The sequence below is a fragment of the Equus przewalskii genome, chromosome 1, assembly GCF_037783145.1.
Source record: "Equus przewalskii isolate Varuska chromosome 1, EquPr2, whole genome shotgun sequence".
NCBI lineage: Eukaryota > Metazoa > Chordata > Mammalia > Perissodactyla > Equidae > Equus > Equus przewalskii.
The window spans coordinates 174,814,021-174,834,340 of NC_091831.1; the positions used below are offsets into that span (position 1 = coordinate 174,814,021).

The 20,320-nt window shown below is 38.6% G+C and overlaps 1 long non-coding RNA gene across 1 annotated transcript; it reads right to left on the reverse strand.

Moving 5' to 3' along the window:
* Nucleotides 1-415: 415 nt before the first annotated feature.
* LOC139084806 (uncharacterized) lies at nucleotides 416-14,425 on the reverse strand. The gene is made up of 3 exons (XR_011542570.1): nucleotides 14,210-14,425; nucleotides 13,397-13,606; nucleotides 416-2,504 (listed from the first exon to the last, which is right to left on the reverse strand). It is a non-coding gene; the product is annotated as an uncharacterized lncRNA (long non-coding RNA).
* Nucleotides 14,426-20,320: the final 5,895 nt, after the last annotated feature.

Consider the following 20,320-nt stretch of genomic DNA (forward strand, 5'->3'; position numbering starts at 1 on the left):
TCCCATAGCTGTTGCTGACTCTCTGCCACAGGATTGCCTGGTGACTGGGGTGCTAGGGAGGGAGAAAAGGGAAAAAATCCAGGGGATTTCCACATTTCCTTTGACATCAGGAGTACCCTTTTCTGACTCTCAAGCCAGGACTAGTGGGCTTCCCCCGTGTGTCTGCATCACAGCGCTCACTTGTGGGTTTCTGGCCGTGGTGAGTTCAAGTAGGGGGATACCAGAGGGGAAAATGGTAAACTCAGCACTGATTGAGTGGTACTTCAAATTCTGGTTAACGCCTACTGTTATTTACAAAGTCTTCAAATAGGTGCTCATGCTTTCCGTCCAGGTTTTATAGTTATATTCAGTGGGACAAAAATGGAGAAGGCTGCTTATGTTATTTCAACTGAAACCTGAAGCTTTTTGGATTTAATTTTGTTTTTTAATAGTGTATAACACTACATGGTTCCAAAGCCAAAACTATGAACAAGACACACTTAACAGAAGTCAAACTTCCATCTGTTTTTTCTCTCCCCCAGAAGTAAACATATTTTATGAGCTTTTGATTATTCTTTTATGTTTTAATGTTAAAAAGTAAATAGTAATTATATTCGTATCCCCACTTCTTGTAGAAAAGGTAACACACTATAAACATTATTTTCATCTTGCTTTTTTTCTTTTAATTATATGTCCTTGCAATCATTACACAGCAGTCTATAAAGATTTTCCTCATTCCTTTTTAAGACTACATAATATTCCATTGCATGAACTTACCATGGTTTTTTAACTAGTCTCTTATTGGTGGAAATATGCATTATTTCTGGGCTTTGGTTATTATTAACCAATATACATTTTAAACCAAATTTTCTTATTTATTTCATTTGGGAAAATGGAATATAGTGAGGAGCCTTCACAGTGTTTTTTTTATAACCCAAATCATTTTGGCTTCCAGATGCAGGTTATAGCCAACGCTGTAAATCTCTTAGCAATAATTCTTAGATTCATTACACATGCAATAAGACCAAGATATGTGAATGCTGAAATTTTCTCATAGACACTGTCTTCAATGGTAGGCCACTCCTGGTAAAAATGATTTGTGAATAGCTTGAATTTCTTAAGCAGTTTCCATACTGGTATTGTCGGGGAGGCAAAAACCTGTCAGTTTGTCAGCACTGAATTGGTAACAGAAAAATAGGAAATAGGGCATTTAAGAGAGAAACTAGCAGAGGTAATGGTGATGTTTGGTAGCAATGAGGTTGCTCCAATTTGGAGTAAATCAATATGAATATTGGGTGGGAAGAAAACAGATCCAGAGAAGGAATCACTATGTCCAAGAGGCAACGTACAGCACAGTCTGGGAAACCAGAAAGCAGAAGGTCTGGGATGAGTGGAAGGCAGCCTGCCCTGCCATAGTACCTTTTTGAAAGTCTTTGATCCCACCCTCGTGGGCATTTTTCAGCTGGCGTTAAAGGGGCCAGCCCAACACTTGGTGTTTCCCACCTCTCCATCTCCAGTTTAAATGCAAGATGATCTAAAAAATAGGTAAACTTTTCTTTTATCAGTCCTACGATGTGGATCAGAAGGTTTCTCCCCCACCCCTTTCTTTGTTAACATCAATGCTTCTAATATAGGAAAGGATATAATCTGGGATTTTCAGGGGCATATGGTTCAGGAGTTTTAGATTCAGTATTGTTCTCCCAGGGTGTTGGACAAACTTTTAGGAATAATATTTGAACAGAAGACTCCAGCATAGCTGACATAATGGCATAATTAAGAATGTCATAAGACATCATGAGAAAGAAGGTCCCTAAGAAACTCGTGATCAGCACAAATTTTAAGAACTTAGCAGCAGAAGTAGTTGTGGGACTTCTTGACTCCTGTAGTAACAGAAGGAGTTCCACTGTCAATTTTTGCTGGATTCTGACCCTTAGGTGACATTATTCTTGAGCAATGTCCATCCCCCTACACTTTGGGCTTTGACAGCCAAGAACAGTTCTAACTTTAAACTTGAAATACTTCTGATAAGATTCTGATGTGTATTCATCATAATGTTGCAGCATGAGAACTGACACCTTTAACTGCTTCCCATTTTGGAAATGTCTTATGATTCTATTTTCTAGCATAAACTAATTCAGCTATATCTGCCTTTGGCTGAAGAAAAGAAAGTGATAAAAACTTAAATAGTCTAAGGGAAGCCTGCAATTCCTGCTTTGCAGTTAGAGTGTGTCGTAGATGGCATCTGTGGAACTTGCTTGGATAAACACTGGCAGCACTAAGATGGTGGCACCGAAACGTCAGTTTGGTGTTCTGCTTTTATCACTTGGATACCCGAATGTTGTTCTTCTGGAAGTCATTCCCAGTTCATCCACTGTTGATCCTATTGTGCCATCTTTGTATTCTTAGAAGTCCAGGTTACTATGGAGTATTGAGAAGTCCAGAGATGCACAGGATTTCCAGGTGAAGGTGATCAACTCGATATGACCATTAAGATGTGATGATCCTTTGGGAACATCCTCAAGCATCTGGTGTTGGTGGAGGGGGTGAGAAAAGGGAATGAATATTTATTGAACATTGACTATATGACAGGTAATCAGTTGAGTGCTTCACATAAATATCTTATATAATATTCGTAATAAAACTTCAGGGGTAGGTATTACTATATCAATTTGTAAGCCAGGAAAGTAAAGTTCTAGAACTCTTAATAACTTGCCTAGTGTCACACAGACCATAAGTGGTAGGACAAGTGTTTGAACTCAGGTCTATTGGCTTGGGATCCTCCCACGATGCCTCACTGAATCCTTGACTCAGGTAGGATTAGTTTTTAATCCCACCTGGCCCCCAGGAGGCGTGGTAAGATGCTGCCTAATAGGAGCTGGATATGTGTGTTGTGTAAGGGCCTTATTAATGTATTTACAGGTATACTTGCAATATTCATAAATCTCACCTTAACCAGCACATTTGATGTGTTGATTTAGTATTTGTGGCTGATTGAAAGACACTGTTAAAATACTCAGTATTTTTCTTAGAGTAAAATACACTGTTTTCTTGTAAATTGTTACAGTAGCTAAGTACAGACACAATAACTTTGGTTTCTTTTCATAAATTGAAATCCTAAGATGTTTTGAATGTGAACAAAAACTGAGAAATCTTAGAACTCTAATCATGGCATCTTTACAACTTTGATTATCCTGTGACAGGAAAACATGTCCAAGGGTTCCTTGCTAGTCACACATCAGGGTGATGGGAGGGTGGAGAGGGGGCAGGCTTTATGTTAGGTGACGAAAGTTCTCAAAGCCTTGACTAGGGTTTCAATAAGACAAACTTGAAGTGGAGGGTCACATGACTTATTGATATGAACTCTTTCCATCTCTGGAACTCTTTGCCATCTTTGATAACAAGAAGTAGAGCTTCAAAGCTTAGAGCTCCATGGCTCTTCTGAGCTTGCTTTAATGTGCCTCGAGTGAGTGAATAACTGCGGACATCCAGGAGGGCCAGGTGGCTAATATTTGTATTAAAGGAACTCGTTTTATTATCTCTTCTCATTCTGTATCAAGGATGAGTCACCAAAAATCTGCAGCACTTAGGAGTGCAAGGAAAATTCTGAAAGAGGATTTTTTATTTTGCCCGCTGCATTCCAATAGATATCTGTCTTCTTTTAAGCACCTGGATGTTGAGAGCTTAATGTAATTGACCTCATGCAGACTGTGAAGAAAATTAGAAACTCTAACTCATGCTGAGAGCTATAAGTTTCCATCAATAACTTGCACCTGGCCTGGGGGTCAGCTCTTGCTGTCTGAAAACGTACATCTATTTATCTCCCAAAGTGCATTTCCTAGAACACTAGTCCTACAAGACACTTGTAGAAAAAAAAATGTTCCATAGCTAAATTTGAGTTTGGGAAACACCATATGATATATCTATTAGATAATTATAATACACTTTAGCACCTTAAATAAAGTTTCTAATAATTCAAATAGGAAATAAAAAACAACACAAACTGTTTAATAGTCATCTTAATGGGATCTCTCCAATTAAGATTTTATAGAACTAATAATTATGGCAGTGTATTTTTGGGCCTAAGGATAGACAAATAGACCAAAGGAATAGAGCAGAGGGTCCAGCCACAGTCCCCCATAGCAATATATGACAAAGATGACACTGCAGTGCAGTGGATAAAGTATGGACTTTTCAGTAAAGGGTACTAGGTCAATTAGATATCTACATGAGGAAAAAAATGATCCTCCCCTCATATCTAAATATGAAAGATAAAACAATTTGGCTTTTAGGAGAATATGTAGGAGATTATCTTCATAACATGGAGGACAGAGAATATCTTCAGGACGACAGAGAATATCTTCAGGACATGGAGAAAAAATTTTCCTTAATAAGATGCACAAAGGAAAAAGAATGGCAAAATGTCCACGTTTAAACTAAGAACTCTGTTCATCAAAGGACACCATTAAGAAACTAAAAAGGCAAGCCACAGACTGAGGCAAGATATTTGTACTGTATATATCTGATAAAGACTCATATATAAAATATATGAAAAGCTGTTACAAATCAGTATCAGAAAGGCAGAATCCAGGGCCAGCCCCAGTGGCCTAGTGGTTAGGTTTGGTGTGCTCTGCTTTGGTGGCCTGGATTCAGTTCCCGGGTGCAGACCTACACCACTCATCTGTCAGTGGCCATGCTTTGGTGGCCACTCACATACAAAAAAAAAAACCAGGAAGATTGGCAGTGGATGTTAGCTCAGGGTGATTCTTCCTCAGCTTGAAAAAAAAAAAGGAAGAATGCAAAAGAAAAAGTAGACAAAAGATTTGAACAGTCACTTCTGAAAAGAGGATGTTCAAATAGCAATAGAGATATGAAAAAGTGCTCGAATTCATTAGTCATCAGGGAAATGCAAATCAAAACGACAGTGTGGTTACAAAGGAATGGATATAATGAAAACACAAAATTCCAAGTCATCAGGGAGGTAGAGCGATGGCAATGCTCATCCACTGTTGGTGGGAGCGTGAATTAGGATGACCACTTGGGAAAACTGGTCGGCAGTCATTACAAAAGCTGAACATACGCTTATCTTAGGACCCAGCAATTCCACTCTTAGAGTATATATCCAACAAAAATGCTTATATGTGTTCACCAAAAGACATATACTAGAGAATGTTCATAGCAGCACTCTTTGTAAGGACCCCCTAACTGGAAACACCTCATATGTTTATCAGCAGTAGAATGAATCAAGTGTGATAAATTCACACAATGGAATATAATACAGCAATAAGAATAAACAAACTGCAACTATGCAGAATACCATGGATAAATCTCACAAATATAGTTTTGAGCTATAACAGGTGGACATAAAAGAGTATGTACTGGATGATTCCATTTATATGACATTTTTAATCAGGCAAAACTAATCTATACTGTTAGATATCAGGACAGTGGTTACTCTGGAAGGGGACTCAAAGGGGCTCTGGGGTGCTAGTAATATTTTGATCTGGGTGTTGGTTTCATTTTGTGAAAATTTATTGAGCAATGTATTCATGATCTGTGTATTTTCCTGAACATTTGATATGCTAAAATGAAAAGTATGCTAAAAAAGGCAAATGCATGTATGAAAACAAAAATTTACTTAAAAATGATTCTTACATCTAGGCTTCCAAGGAGCATACTTTGGGAAAGGATGACCTATTCACACACTGTTGTAATATATATTGTTCAAGTCACTTTTTTTTTTTTTGCTGAGGAAGATTTGCCCTGAGCTAACATCTGTGTCAGTCTTCCTTCACTTTGTATGTGGGTCGCCACCACAGCATGGCCACTGACGAGTGGTGTAGGTCTGCATCTGGGAATGGAGCCTGGGCCGCCGAAGCAGAGAGTGCCAAACTTAACTACTAGGCCATGGGGCTGGCCCCTCAAGTAACATTTTTTTAATTGAAATAAATCAGATGAAATGATATTCAAGGGAAAACATTAATGGATACTTTTAACAATTCACGTTAAAATTTACCATTATTTATGTATTGAAGACAGCACAGCATTGAGTGGTAAATTCTGAAGAAATCATTTAATGAGTGTTTGAAGAATGATGAAAGAAACAGATGCATTTTAATTATATAAATATTAAAACAAGATCAAACAGATTGTTTTTAGTTTGGAGCAATAGAAAATATAAACTTTCAATAACTTTGTAAGGAATGTATAAAAAATACTCTCCAGCAAACAGTAATTTTGTGCATTTCTTATGATAATTAAATAATATATTCTTATACTTTAGTTTTCCACTTATCATTGAAATGTAAGAGTTAATTTGCATGAATGATAGTTTATAAAATATTATCCTTTTCCCCAGTTCCTTAATATGTGTTTTACCATTTCAGAGACAGTTTTATGATGGAGTGTGTGCCTGGATCTCTTTGTAGATGCTTTTCTTTTACCCTAATTAAATAATTAATTCACTCCTCCAAATGTTAAATGCCAAATGTCTGGTTTTTCTGCTTCCATGGACTTCGTACTCTGACAGTCAACCATGGCTCTAAGTGTTTGACATTCAGAAATTGGAGAGGACAGGTCAGGCCTGTGGCGAGTGGTTTGCATTTTAAGTAGCTGTGAGTGAAGAGAGAGGAATTAGATGTGTCCAATGGTAATTTCTATTAGCTATGTTGTGTGGTTGTCTTAGGGTTTTTTGTATTTCAAAAGAAAATAAAAACTGGACTGGTTTTTCTTATCCCAACTTTACCTTTTTTGTAGTAATCCCTCTGGAAAATTATAGGAGTCTCAAAGTCTAGTTACTCATAAATTATGCATCATATTTATAATATAGTCAAATAAGATCATTGTACTTATTGCCACAATGCACATTTGTAAGAGAATTATAATCATCGAGTAAGACACTGGACTTTTTTTATGACAATAGCTTTATCATATCTCTGCTAAATTACTTTTTATATAACAGTCTTATGCTTTGACAATTTGTTTCACAGAAAAATGTAATGTATATAGTTAGTCTTTTTAACTCAGGTTTACAAGGGCAGGAATGCTTAGACTATTCAAATTATTAATTCACTCACAAATCTTATGTTAGCCAATGGTTTTAATTTTCCCTTCAGTAGAAATGTTTGTCTTATATTTGGAAGAGTGTATTCGCTTGAGTTTTATCACATGTATTTTCTCCTCCTTACTTGCTGCGGAAAGAGCACATGACACCCTTAAAGTGACTGAAAGGGAGAGCAAGGAGGGACGGCAGCAATAGCAGCAAGGGATTAGGCAAAATTAGCAAATGTAGTAATTTGTATCTAAATAACCAAGTCACAGTTCAAATCTCCTAGAGGGACCTCCGTGGGAAATTACACTTTTGCTGCTGTAATGAAATTTTAAGGTAATACATAGTATTAAAGATGGAGGAGTTGCTACTCCTTGTCCTTGACTTCCTGAGCCAGCAGCAGGTAATTGATGGAGACTGAGTCTGTGTGCTGACAACTTCATGGGGTGAAAATGATTGTCAAGTGATTCCAGAGTAATATCCATGAGCTGGTGCCATCAAAGGGATGCTTAATGGTGCCACCATTGTAGGGTATCATGACAAAGTACAATGGAGATGAGATGTCTAGGGCTTCTAGCATGGATGCTGTTTGGGACTCAACAGCTAAGATTCTTAACAGTTCCTTAGTCCATTTGGAACTTGATATCAGAACTCTGTTGTGGAATGTCAGTTATGCTTATGTATTTGTAACTTGGTTAAAGCCATTGTATTATGAATAATACTTCTCTTTAAAATATTGTGTTCAATTGTTTGCAAGCAAGCATGTTTGTCATTTTCATAAAGTCCTTTGGTAAAGGAACCTTCTAAGCAGTGTTATTTATTTATGAAAGATTTGGGTAGATCCTGTTGGATTATTGCAATCAAAATTCTGGTGCATGGAATGGGAAAAATCAGTTAAGTAATTTTTCTTAAGAAACCTTCTTAATGAGGATTTCCCTCCCAGCTGAATGTTTATCACATCGCTTTAGTCTATTTGGTAATCTCAAAAACACTTGCAAAGCTTCAAGACCCTCAATCGCGGTGAAAATCGTTACAATAAATCCCTTAGGATTAATATTTTTAAAAAGCTGTTGTATAAGTTTTCACACCTCTGACTGGTTTTCCTTAGTATTTTGGTTTACATTACACATTGGCAATGTGTCAGGCTGATGTATGATATGAACTGGCTCATTATAAACATTATTTTGTTGCTAAAAATAGGTGTTACTATGATGTTACAGCCAGCCTTGCCTATATTGCAATTAGCCTGTAATTGATCATGGTGGGAGTATTTACATCATGCAAATGTCACAAATCAGTGACTCCCCCTGTCCCCACAACTGGTTGTTAAACCTTTACCAACACACTGTTGGGTATAGCAAAGCGAGCATGGCTTTGAGGCTGGTCAGACCTAGGGTAAAATTCTCCTTCTCCCTCTGTCTTATTCTCTCACGTTATTAAACTTTCTTAAATTTCCTGTTTTCTTAGAACAAATAAATAGGAGTATTGTGAAAATTAAATTAGCTAATATACAAAGCAGTTTCCACAGATTCTTAATGTATCTTTGAATCCTTTCTCTTTCTCCACTCTCCGGTGGAAATGGTCCTAGACTCTGTGGTGAGGATGAATTATAATGGAGGTCAAGATTCTGCAACTGTGGGCAGAGAAGAAGGGCGGGATTTGGGCACCAGGAAAGAAGTTCTGTATTAGGGATGGCTTATCCCAAAGCGTTACACCCCAGATTGCCTGGGAAAAGTGAAGAAAAAATCTTTGACAGAAGAAGCCCCTCCATAGCATTATGGTACCTCTGCAGAAGCAGGGTTGGCTCTGGGTCTTTCCATTTTAGAGAGCTGTGCTGAGTTGGGGCAACAAGCCCGAGCTGGGGAGTGGGAAACCCATGGATGGGTGGAGTGAGCTCTGGTACTAGATGTCAGAGTGCTCAGAGCCTGGGGTTTCCCAGCAAGGATTGCACTTGTCTGGTCAAGACAATCCATCCTCCAGCCCCATGCTTCTAGGCAGAAGAGAAGTGGATAGACCCTGCAGGACACACTGTCCCAGATTTGGTAGAAGGGAAATCAGGACAATCCCCCCCTACACAATGTCAGAGCAAAGGCGGTCAGAACAGAGCTTCCCAGATTAAGTGCAATCAAAATAAAACAAACAGACAAAAAAGAATTGTAACTATGGCAACCAACCAAAACCAAACATACAAAAACCTATGTATACACACCAAGGAGAAAGGAGAGAAGGAAACTAATATGCGAAACACAGAAAAACCCTGTCTAAAAGAAAATGTTACCCAGAAAGCACGTCCCTATTGATTTATTCCATAGAGAAACCTACTGAAAACATGAATTTATTAAAACCAGGGTGCAAAGATGATGACTGAAGAGCAGACTGGGATGAAAAGATGGATTGCTGAAGTAATAATACAAAATGAGAACCCAAATAACACTATTATAGATCTAACAAATAACTTAGAAGCAGCAAGGAATAGGAAAAACTTAAAATGGAATGTAGGAGATGAGTGAAGTTTTGAGATAATCGCAGTGAATGCAAAAGGAAATGACTAAAGGGAGAAAGGAGTTACACAGGTTTCTCAAAGGAGCATTCATAGTGTTAATTTCATGTTTTTCTTCCAAAGAGGAGGCCGATTCTATAGTCACATAACCATTTCCATCTGCTTTTAAAAGACTTGAACAAAATGGGACAGATGAAGGCGTGGCTCCTCACTGAAGTGACTCCTAATGCCGTCGGCCTCTGGCATTGTTGTTTTCAATGCAGTGAGAAGATTGTATTATAAGCCTCCCTGATTTTATAAAGTAAAATAGTAATTCGGGGATTAGCACAGCCTGAAAAAATTCTCATCTTCCCCAAATTTTGGTTAAGAGTGGGTAACAGGATGCTGAATGAGATTTTTCTTATTTTGGAATTTTTGCGAAGAGTTCAAACTTCCATATTCTACAGAGAGCCATCAATAAGCCCTGAGCTCTCTCCTTTGTATCCTATTAAGAGACAGCATAGACTAAAAAACAATTTTTAAAGGTACAAAAAATAATTTAAAAAACAGAACAAATCGGGGCTGGCCCCGTGGCCGAGTGGTTAAGTTCGCGTGCTCCGCTGCAGGCGGCCCAGTGTTTCGTTAGTTCGAATCCTGGGCGCGGACATGGCACTGCTCATCAGACCATGCTGAGGCAGCGTCCCACATGCCACAACTAGAAGAACCCACAACGAAGAATACACAACTATGTACCGGGGGGCTTTGGGGAGAAAAAGGAAAAAATAAAATCTTTAAAAAAAAACAAAACAAAACAGAACAAATCACATGAAATCACACAAAACGAGTGAAGGGGAGTCAAAAGGTTCAAACTTCCGGTTATAAAATAAATAAGTTGTGGGGGTGTAATGTACAGCATGGTGACTATAGCTAATACTATATTGCATGTTGGAAAGTTGCTAAGACAGTAGATCTTAAAAGTTCTCAACACAAGAAAAAAATTTTTTAACTATGTAGTGGTGGATATTAACTAGACCTTGGGGTGATCATTTCCCAATATGTACAAATACTGACATTATGTTGTACACAGTCTATGTGTGAAACTTATGTAACATTATATGTCAGTTATACCTCAATAAGAAAAAGCAAATCACATGAAAAGAGAGCTGAACTGCCCTGCTGCTCTATCACCCCCAGTGAATATCAGTAAAAGTTCCAGGCTTCGGGGATATTTATTGTGGTTTTGAGTTCTTGACCTAGCAAGGAGTGCTGTGACCTTTTCTTCCTCATAGTCATCCCCTCACAAACCAAGAAGAAGGAGAGTCAAAGAGACTACTTCACAGGAATAGGGGGTGCCTAGAAGAGCCTGACATTGGTATCTCAATCCTGGGTTAGATATCAGTTCCCGTGGCAGCCTTGCAGCTGTGCTCCACCATTATGTAAGCATTGGTGGGGCAACTGAGAGCAACTACAAGCCAGAGAAGGAGCAGCAGGTGAGGAGCTCGTGCATCCGTGGTTTAGGGCTCAAGGAGGTGGAATTTTACATCAGGCTACCTGATACAAAGGAACCAGGTGTGATTGATCGCCAGTGACTGCATTTGAGGCAGGGTTGGAAGTACTCAGCCAGAGCAGATGCTCCCTTCAGAAGCCTATGCAGTGGGGAGGGATCCGCAAAGAGACATCGAATAGAACTCACCTGGCGCTCCTCAATAAAACAAGCATTTCACTGCCCACCACGGAGAGAATGTTTTTGGCTGAGGGAAGACTACGTCTGCACAAGGTAGGTAAGAATGTCTTTGGCACTTTGAGCTCTGCTTTCTGCTTAAAGAAGAAGCTAGAACCAGAAAAGGGAGGCAGGAAGGAGAAGTACAAGGAGCCTAAGGGGAGTGTTCATTGGATATGAAATTGAGGTCTTAAATTTGGGCAGGATTGGAAACTTACGGACTCTGGCTCAGATTGTTTTAAGAGATGGGAAAGGGAGAGTCAAAGGGTGGTTATTGAAGACAATAAAACTATTCCATGTTTGGACTCCACTGAAGTCAGATGGTTCAATTAATCTGTCAACACTTGCATGCCATAAAATGCTACTATAGGCATTATTTAGGCTGCTAACTTTATTTATCCTTTGGCATGACTGAAACATTTATGGTTAGAAACCATATGAGATTTTTTAATAATCTTCATTTAGTTAAACCTGAGGACGGAGATGATTGACTTTATAATTATGATACAAGGAAGCATTTCACAACTTCTTTAGTACTGATGACTATCTTTGAAATGAGGAATACAAATTTTTACTAAGAATTCTTTCAAAATTGTCACATCATGTTTTTAAATCAAATTAATTAGATGTTAAGTTCCCACTTTTCAAGGACATAAGAAAGTAAATATTGGTCATGTTCTGGGATTTTTGTCTACACCCCCAGAATTTTCCCAAATCCTATGCAGTGTGCCACTTTTCCCTCTGAGGCTCTGTTGTCTCCCCATAACAGAGGTAGGCAGGCCCACAGACTACTTTTGGGCCCCGTTTTTTTGTTTGTTTGTTGTAAGCAAGGGAAGACTGCTAAAAAATATTTACATAATATTTGCTTGATATGCAGCAGGGCTGGGGCCCCTTTATGCATTACTGGTCTGGTAATTTTTCCTGCTTCTCCCCACTCTCTTCAGCTCTGCTCGTAGAAGTGGAGTGTCTTAGCCACGCACCCAGTTTCTTCCTCGACCCCTCCAAGGCTTCTTTTCCATATCTTCCCTTTTGGGGAAGATTCCACATGTTCTTTACTAGAGGGGCCTTCTTTTATAGCGAAGGGGATGTTAACTTTAGCTTTTTCTTATTAATTCACCGTGTTACACAAGCAGTGCTTCTGGAATCCTTGACAGGTGTAATAAATCGGTAAGAGGGAGAAGAAAACAAAGTGGAGGAAAAAAGACGGCAATGAAAGTAGGACGAACAAGGAAAAGAAAAAATAGGGGTAAAGTAAAAACAGAAAATAAAGAGTGATGGAGTGACATGGGAAGTTGCTTTCAATTTCTCTCTGTGAAACTGGCGTTTCTGGGCCACCCTGCGCTGTGGTTTTCTGGTTTGCATAATTGAATGGATGTAATTGAAAGGATGTATGAATGGCGTTCCTATGATTATGTAACAGAGTCTAAGCAGCTCACTGTTGTGTGAAAGTGAATGAGCACTACATTTTACTAAACTGTTACCCTGCTTTGGCAGCTGTTACACTGTGATAAATGCTTGCAGAATTAATTAATCGAAGAGGTTATTATACTATCAAAATGTATTTCCTCTGAGTAGGAATATTAATGAGAATTCATTGTTAGTCAATGAGAGTCCACCATTCACTAACAGGAAATTTCTCTCCTAGTACTGTGTTTGAAACACATCTTCATTAGACCACGTATTAGAAATGTATTTACTTGAAGAGGTCCAACTTTTTTTCTTTCCTTTGAAGGACTAGATTGTTATGAGAGGGTCAAGATCTCCTCGTTTCAAGCCTGCTTTTTTTTCCTTTGAGTACTCTCATACTGTCTCGTTTTCTCCCGGTAAGTTATTAACTGATTCGGTTAGAGCTGAGTGGAATCTAGCAGTTCATTCCTGTTGTTTCTTCGTGCATGTACAACAATTCCTTATAAAAAACTCAGAAACCAACTTATATTGATAAGAACTATTATCTTTCCTTTCTGTAGTTGTTGTTAAAGGAGTGAATATTCCTGTTAGATGCTGATCCATCAAATGTGTTTTAAATGTTCACATGAGCTCACTTCTATTTCAGAATATCTGGAAATTATTGTAGCAGGAAAACAGATAACTTTCTCTCTTTTTATATACTCCTTAATAAGGGAAATTGTGATATGACAAGTGGAATTTTTAAACAATGACCCTGTGAACTCACTTTGGGTAGTTTGAACACTAAGCCACGTTCCTCCATCATCCAGCAGGAGAGGCTCCACCCGAATTTAGTATCCCAGGAACTGGCGGTTTCCTTTCCTTTGTCAGAATCTGCTGTACCTGATTACGTGGTCTCCAGGTGGCGGGAAGCTTGCTTTCCTCAGGCAACTCCTGTAAATAGCTGGCACCCCAAGAGATTATTCTAGTGTTTGCCCTGCAAGAAGAGAAATCACAGTGAGATGGGGTCCTTCCCCTGGAATATGAGTGCATGCTATGTGTGCAGCAGAGCGCCCTGGTCCTCATTCGCTTCTCTGTGGGATGGTGGTAGGATAGGGACGGGACTACCGTCTTCTCTTTCCTGACGCTGCTCTTCCCGGGTTCCCCGGGCTGTAGAATCAGGGGACCACCAGGCAGGACACAAGTCCACTAGGTTGATTCTTGTGAATTGTGACATGTGGCACTACTTTACTCTCCTGGTTTCTCTGAGGAGAAATTTCCCCTAAACGTGCCTCGTCAGTTACTCTACTTATTTTTCCCGATCAGAGTTGATGAATTATGTGGCTGGTAGGAAATAGTATTGATCTGCATTTACCAATTGTCAGGAGCTAACCTATCAATGGTTCTAAACGAAGGCATTTGAGATTTTTTCCCTTCCCTCTCCACTCTGGAGGAGAGTAAACAGTGACTTGTGCAAACGTTTGCTGTGAGACTCAAGCTTCCCTGTGGGAGTCTGTCCCTGGGGCTGGATTTGGATGGCAGAGAGATTGCAGGCCAGTGGGTTCTCACACTAATCTATATCTTCCAGTTCAGCCCTTACCAGTGACTCCCATTTGTCTTGTACGTTTGTGTTAATTTTCAGTTGGTTCAGAACTCGGGGGATGGGATGGCCCTGATTGGGCCGTCTTGGATTCCACCTTCTCCACCATCTTCTCCAGCAGCGAGCTGTTGCAGGACTGAGGCACGGCACCCAGTGCTGCTCTGTTGCACAGATGCTCTTTCCACCGACTGATTCATTGTCAGTTGAAAGGTGGTGCTATAGGGGAAGACATTTCAAATTCTGAATATTTGAAACTGAATATTTGGATCTGGGGAATTCGAAGATGACGCCCCGCTAAGGAAACTTTCTTTCCACACTTACTAAACAAGCTAATAGATCTTCTTTTGCAGCCCAAATGCTTTGCTCAGCCCCATTCTTTTTGTGGCAAAGGCATCTAGCTAGAAACAGAATAATCTTGTCTGTGAAGTGTACAGTCATAGGTATCTCGTGATGAGTTAGCTTAACTCTATCCTGGCTGTTGAGGAGCTCTTAAACGGCTTTAGAAGTCTCGGTGGAGATATAGCATATTTTAAAGGAGTCATCAAGCTTGTAAATTCTAACATTTAAAAGTCTAAATCAAAATTCTATTATATTCTAAATACGCCATAAGTAAATAGTTGAATTACCAAGTTGGTTTGCTGGGCTTAGACGATTCAGGTAGAAGGATCTTTATAGTTCCCTGAAAGAGAGAGTGCATTCTAGTTAAGATAACTCGATGTTGGAAATAGATAGCTGCTTTGCATTTCAATCCTTTATGAGGCTCAGTCTATCAATGCCTGGACACAGCTTCTCCCCATGGCTAGGCCTCCATGGATGATTATCCGTTTGCTGACTATATTCTGAATTTTGGAAAATGTATTTTGCTGTTAGACTGAAGAAACAGGGAAACGTTTATAATTAGAGCAAAAGTGTACAATATGTGAATTTAAGCTCAAGGGAGTCAAACTATTCTTCGGTGGCTGGGAGTTCTCATTGAGTTCATCTTACTGGAATGCTTTTCAGGTAAAAGTAAAATCTCTTTATGACAATCTGATGGTTTTCCTCGTAGGGGAATTTGTTACCATAGTTGAATAGACTGCTAGAAATCATATTGCCTGTCTAAAGGAAACGTAGATGGATTAAATTTGTCCAGACTCTCTTAGAGGATTAAACAAATTTGAGAAAGTGATATGAGAACAGTAAAGGGAAAGACTTTCTCTCTCTCGTTCTCCCTGCCTGTCGTTTCAGTGCTCCAGGAATCCAATTCCTAAGCCTCGAGACTTCTCAAGTTTGCATTACTTGGTATTACTTATGTTCTTTCTTCCATTTACCTTTGTTCTTTTTTCTCTGATACTCTTATTTCCTTTGCTTCCTAATAGCAATGATTTTTATCCATAGCTCTATTGTGCCACATTTTTCTAGACTGTGCCTCTGTGAAGGAAGGAATTACGGTGTAATTGTTGTATCTGTTGAACAATGCCTGCACAGGATAGTACCCAATAAGTATTTATTAACTAAGTAAATGAGCTATTAGTATGTGAATGCATACGAATCTTGTTATATGGAAATCTCCTTTGTAATGTAGTCTGTTTTGTGATTTTGTATTACAGAAGACTATTTTGCATATATTCTAAAGCAGAACAACTTTATCCTGATGTTCTTTCCTCTTCAACAAAATAGGTTTAATTGCCAAATATGCTTCTTTGCAAAGTTCCAGTGATGATTCATTGTTTTTCATTATTGCGCTGGCATCTAACTGTACATGCTCCATTGCCCATGGCATCACCGCTAATGAAGAAGTACTTTCAAGCAGTGGGATGGACCATGTGTTCTGCCGTGTCAGCCTAGCTGGAGACTGCTGAGAGAAAAGCGATTAGCTGTTTCCTGGAAGATTACTACTCTTCTTTTTTTGCTTGTACCTGGGTGTAAAATATGGATACGTCTACTTATTTATAGTTCTTTTTAAGGTTCTGGATAAGTGTCTTCTATAAGGAATACAATTTGCATGTCTTAGGAATGATTCAGCCTAGTATTTATCCAAAGGATTCAGATATTTCTGTTGAACAATGAACAGCAGGCATAGGAGTGGTTACAACCATATAGAAACGTGGTTTATTCCTGAGAGCTGTGAAACTCAGGGCGTGTGACAAGAATGACATAAAGATGCAACTTGAGCATGGACAGCTGTCAAATCTGGAGAGAGAGGGGCACACCTATATCCACATTACACCCCCACCCTCCCAACATTAAGCATCCTCTAGGACTTGGTCTATGCTTTGTTACTTTATTTGAAAAGTGTGTCTTAGAGAATTTCATTACCATAACCTTGTATGTGAGAAGCCTTAATGATAGGAGAAAGGCTAAGGAGTATGTTTACTATTTGAGTTAAGAGCAATCTGGTTTACCAAGTGTTTTCATATATATATTTCTCAGAAGTGATGGACTTCTGTGCTTTTCTTCCTTTTCTGTGCCTCCTCATGCAAACTTCCAGGAGTATTACTTCCTACTTTAGGGAAAGGATAATTCAGATGTGAGAAGGAATATTTTGACATTTTGGTATCTCCCATTGTTAGTAAACTGACATTTTGGTTTGTAAATAAACTTGGGGTTTCCAAGTATCTGATTTTTAACTGAAAAATACTATATTTGAGCTTTCTGTCAGGAAAACATGTTGAGAAAATGCCAGATGCATAAATGTCTGGTGTTTTCCCGTTAAATATGTTTTTTTATTACCATGTTATGCTCTGACTTGCATATAAGTATTCCTGCTCATTCCCAAGGTCTGAAAAATATGCTACAAAGAGGCCACCACTGGACTCAGAGTGTCTAAGTCTTAAGATGCCTCTATGGAGCAATGCATACTGAGTAGGCAGGCCATGCAGAGTCAGGCAGAAATGCTGAGTCTTTCTTCCTATAAATGTACAATTTGGGGTCGTTGCTAGTTTTTGCCTAAGGTTTGTATTTCTGCTGTACCAAAATGATCTTTTAGTTAAGGGATGTTTGGAAACTTTGTTTTAAAAAAGCTTGGCCACTTTAATCAATAATTTAAAGAATTAATTTAGTACTAAAATTCCTTAGAGAAAAAAATGTATGATAAATTTTTCAGTGTGGAATTTACATTCCTTTTGTGGAAGGGCTGTTTTTCAGTAAATGTAGTCAATAAATTTATCTCTGAAGGCACAAATGGGTACACAGAACCTTCAAACATCTGGTGAAGTGGTTTCTTTGAGAAAAGCCAAAATATAGTGCTTTGAAGTTGGTAAACTATGAGAAATCTCCTTTTGAAATGGAATTAAAATGTTTTTGTTGTTGTTACAGGAAAAATGCCTTTCAAATTTTGTTTTTTGAGTAGCCAATAGCCCTTAAAAATGTTTTGCAAATTTGTTAAAAACTGGTTAACAGTCTCTTTTAATTCCAGTGTTGAAAGCTCTGTGAAAATAATTTTAAGGCTGATGCACACTCTAAACTAATAAGCTTGACAGATTAAATGTTAACTCGGAAGAAGACTCCTGTATGTTTTTCATAAGATTAGAGGCAAATATGAGTTTCTAAAAAATAAAAAACTGATAAATCATAACATGTAAAGAAAAATAAATGGTCATCAATAAATGTTACATAGTAAATGTGTATTTTGTCAACTGATGTTGACTATATCTACATTTAATCAGTATGACAGCCTTTAGTATCTCAAATACCCCTTTTGAGTTCTATAATCATAAACTAATTTTTCAGAGCAGAATTAAATTCTGGATAATTAAAGTTTTTGCACAGGCAAATGAACTATACTCTGAAGCCAAAGAAATTCTTCGCTCTTCCCTCTTTCTTTTTCTCTCTTGCTCCCTTTCTTTCTCCTTCCCTTTTCCCCTTTTTCTTTTCCACCTTTATCATTTACATGTCAATCATTGTTAGGCACTGGGGACGCACAGGTGAATATGATCAATGTGCTAAGTAGCTCAATAGTGTGTGGAATTCAGAGACAGCGATGATTGTTAAGGCAAGTTTCATACTTAGGACAACACAGTCTGAAGCTGGAACACTTGGAATCTTGAAAGAGGAGTAGAAATTTGTCAAGGATTCGGGGAGGGGGAAAGGGGACTTTGGGAAAAGGGAGGAGCCATATGTAAAGAGCCGGAAACTTGAGGCGGTGTAACGTCAAGCCATTCTTTTGGGTTTCACATACAGGTGTTGGAGGGTGGGAAACTAGTCTGGATCAGTGGGCATGGGCTGGATTTTGAAGGGTCTTTGGCTTAGTAAGGAATTGAGACATTACGTGATGGTGCAGGCGCCAGCACTCTTTTTCTGCAACAAGCCAGGTAGTAAATAGTTAAGGCTTTGTGGGCCAAACAGTCTGTCACAAGGACCACTTTGTCATTGCAGCATGACAGCAGCCATGGACAATACGTGAATGAGCATGGCTGCATCTGATAAAACTTTATGGACACTGAAATTTGAGTTTTATATGATTTTTACATGTCAGGAAATAGTATTTTTTTTAAGCATTAAAAAAATGTAAAAACAATTCTTAGCTTGCAAACCGTGCGAGAACAGACTCCGGGTCAGATTTGGCCCACTGATTGTCATTTGTGGACTCCCAATATGGTAGGTGAGGAACTAACATTGAAGAGATTCAATTAGGAAGGATGTATCATTTGCATTCTAGAGGGGTCTCTCCAGTGCAGTGTTTCTTACACCATGCTCTGAGGGCCCATACTGGAAGTTGCTCTGAGCAATAAAAAGGTCCCAAGGGCAGATGGTCTTAGGAAATACTCTATGTTGTATCTTCCTCACAGAGATTCTCAAAGCACATTGGTGTAGTAAAGTCTCTGAGAAGGGTTGCAGAGAACAACTTGTTTAGCTTTTTTGTTGTTTAGTTAACTCAGTGTTCACAACACTTATTATGGAAACTTCCATGGAACGTGACTTAGGAAATTATTTTAATAGCAATTATATTAAGAAGTGAAGTAAAGCTCGTTAAGAGCAATTAAGAAGAAATTCATTGCAGTATTCAGGAAAAAATATTGAGGGAACAAACCAGGGAGTAATGGCAGAATGTAGAAATTTCATTATTATCAACGCAACACAATTTCTAGAGGAGAAAATGAGATAATTGAATATTTTTCCTCCAAAATAGGAAACAAATTAGAAAAACCGAAGATATAGGCTGCTTATACACAGTATGTTAAAAAATCACATTTTAGAAAATAAAAACAAACGAAATAAAGAGTGAAGGAATGTTTGAGTACTTAAAATAGAAAATCCAGAACTCAAAACTTATGCTGCCAAGTCTAGTGGAGTACAGCCAATAATTCTCAAATGGTCAGACAAAGATGGTTGAGGATCACCTCAATATTATTTCAACACGTAAAAAAAGAAAACAGTATGAAAGATAATTTAAAAAACGTTGAGTTGTTTTCTAAGACTATGTTAATCAGTGTTCTTGGTTGCCAGTAACAGAAATTGACTGGATAATTTAAGTCGAAAGGAAATTTATTAGAAATATATTAGATACCTCACAAGCTCAATAGGAAAGTAGAGAGCCTGGCTTCAGAAAACAGGCCGTGACTGCAGACAGTAGAAACTATAACCTGGGTCACCTCATGCCACTAGAACTGTCTTGTTAAGATGCTACAGCTGAGACCACTGCTGATGGACCTCTGTGGCTGGGCCCCACTTCTAATGGCCTCTTGCTGCCACCAGCTTCATAGTGACTGATTTCTAAACTTGTTTTGCGTCCTCACATTCTTCTCTCAAGATCCAAAGTCTTGGGGAAGAACATTGGATACCTGACTGGCGGAGCCTACGTCCCTTGCCTGTGTCCTGGATCCCAGGGATGGATACTACCTCCTACCTTAAGCTTCCATGGTTAGAGGTGGGATAGCCTGTTTCACCAGTAACATAACCCACTGAGAATTCTCCATGAATATGAAAGGACTTCTACAAATGATAAATATTCAACACTTCAAAGACTAGGGGAACTATGTGCGAACAATACATCTGAAATCTGAAGTACAGTATTCTCATTATTGTGCAGAGGAACTGCATTAACTGGATTACACCCCTTATTTAGAGGATAAGTAAGCTAACACGAAACATTAAACACCCAACTGTTCACGAGATTTGGTAAACTTGAGC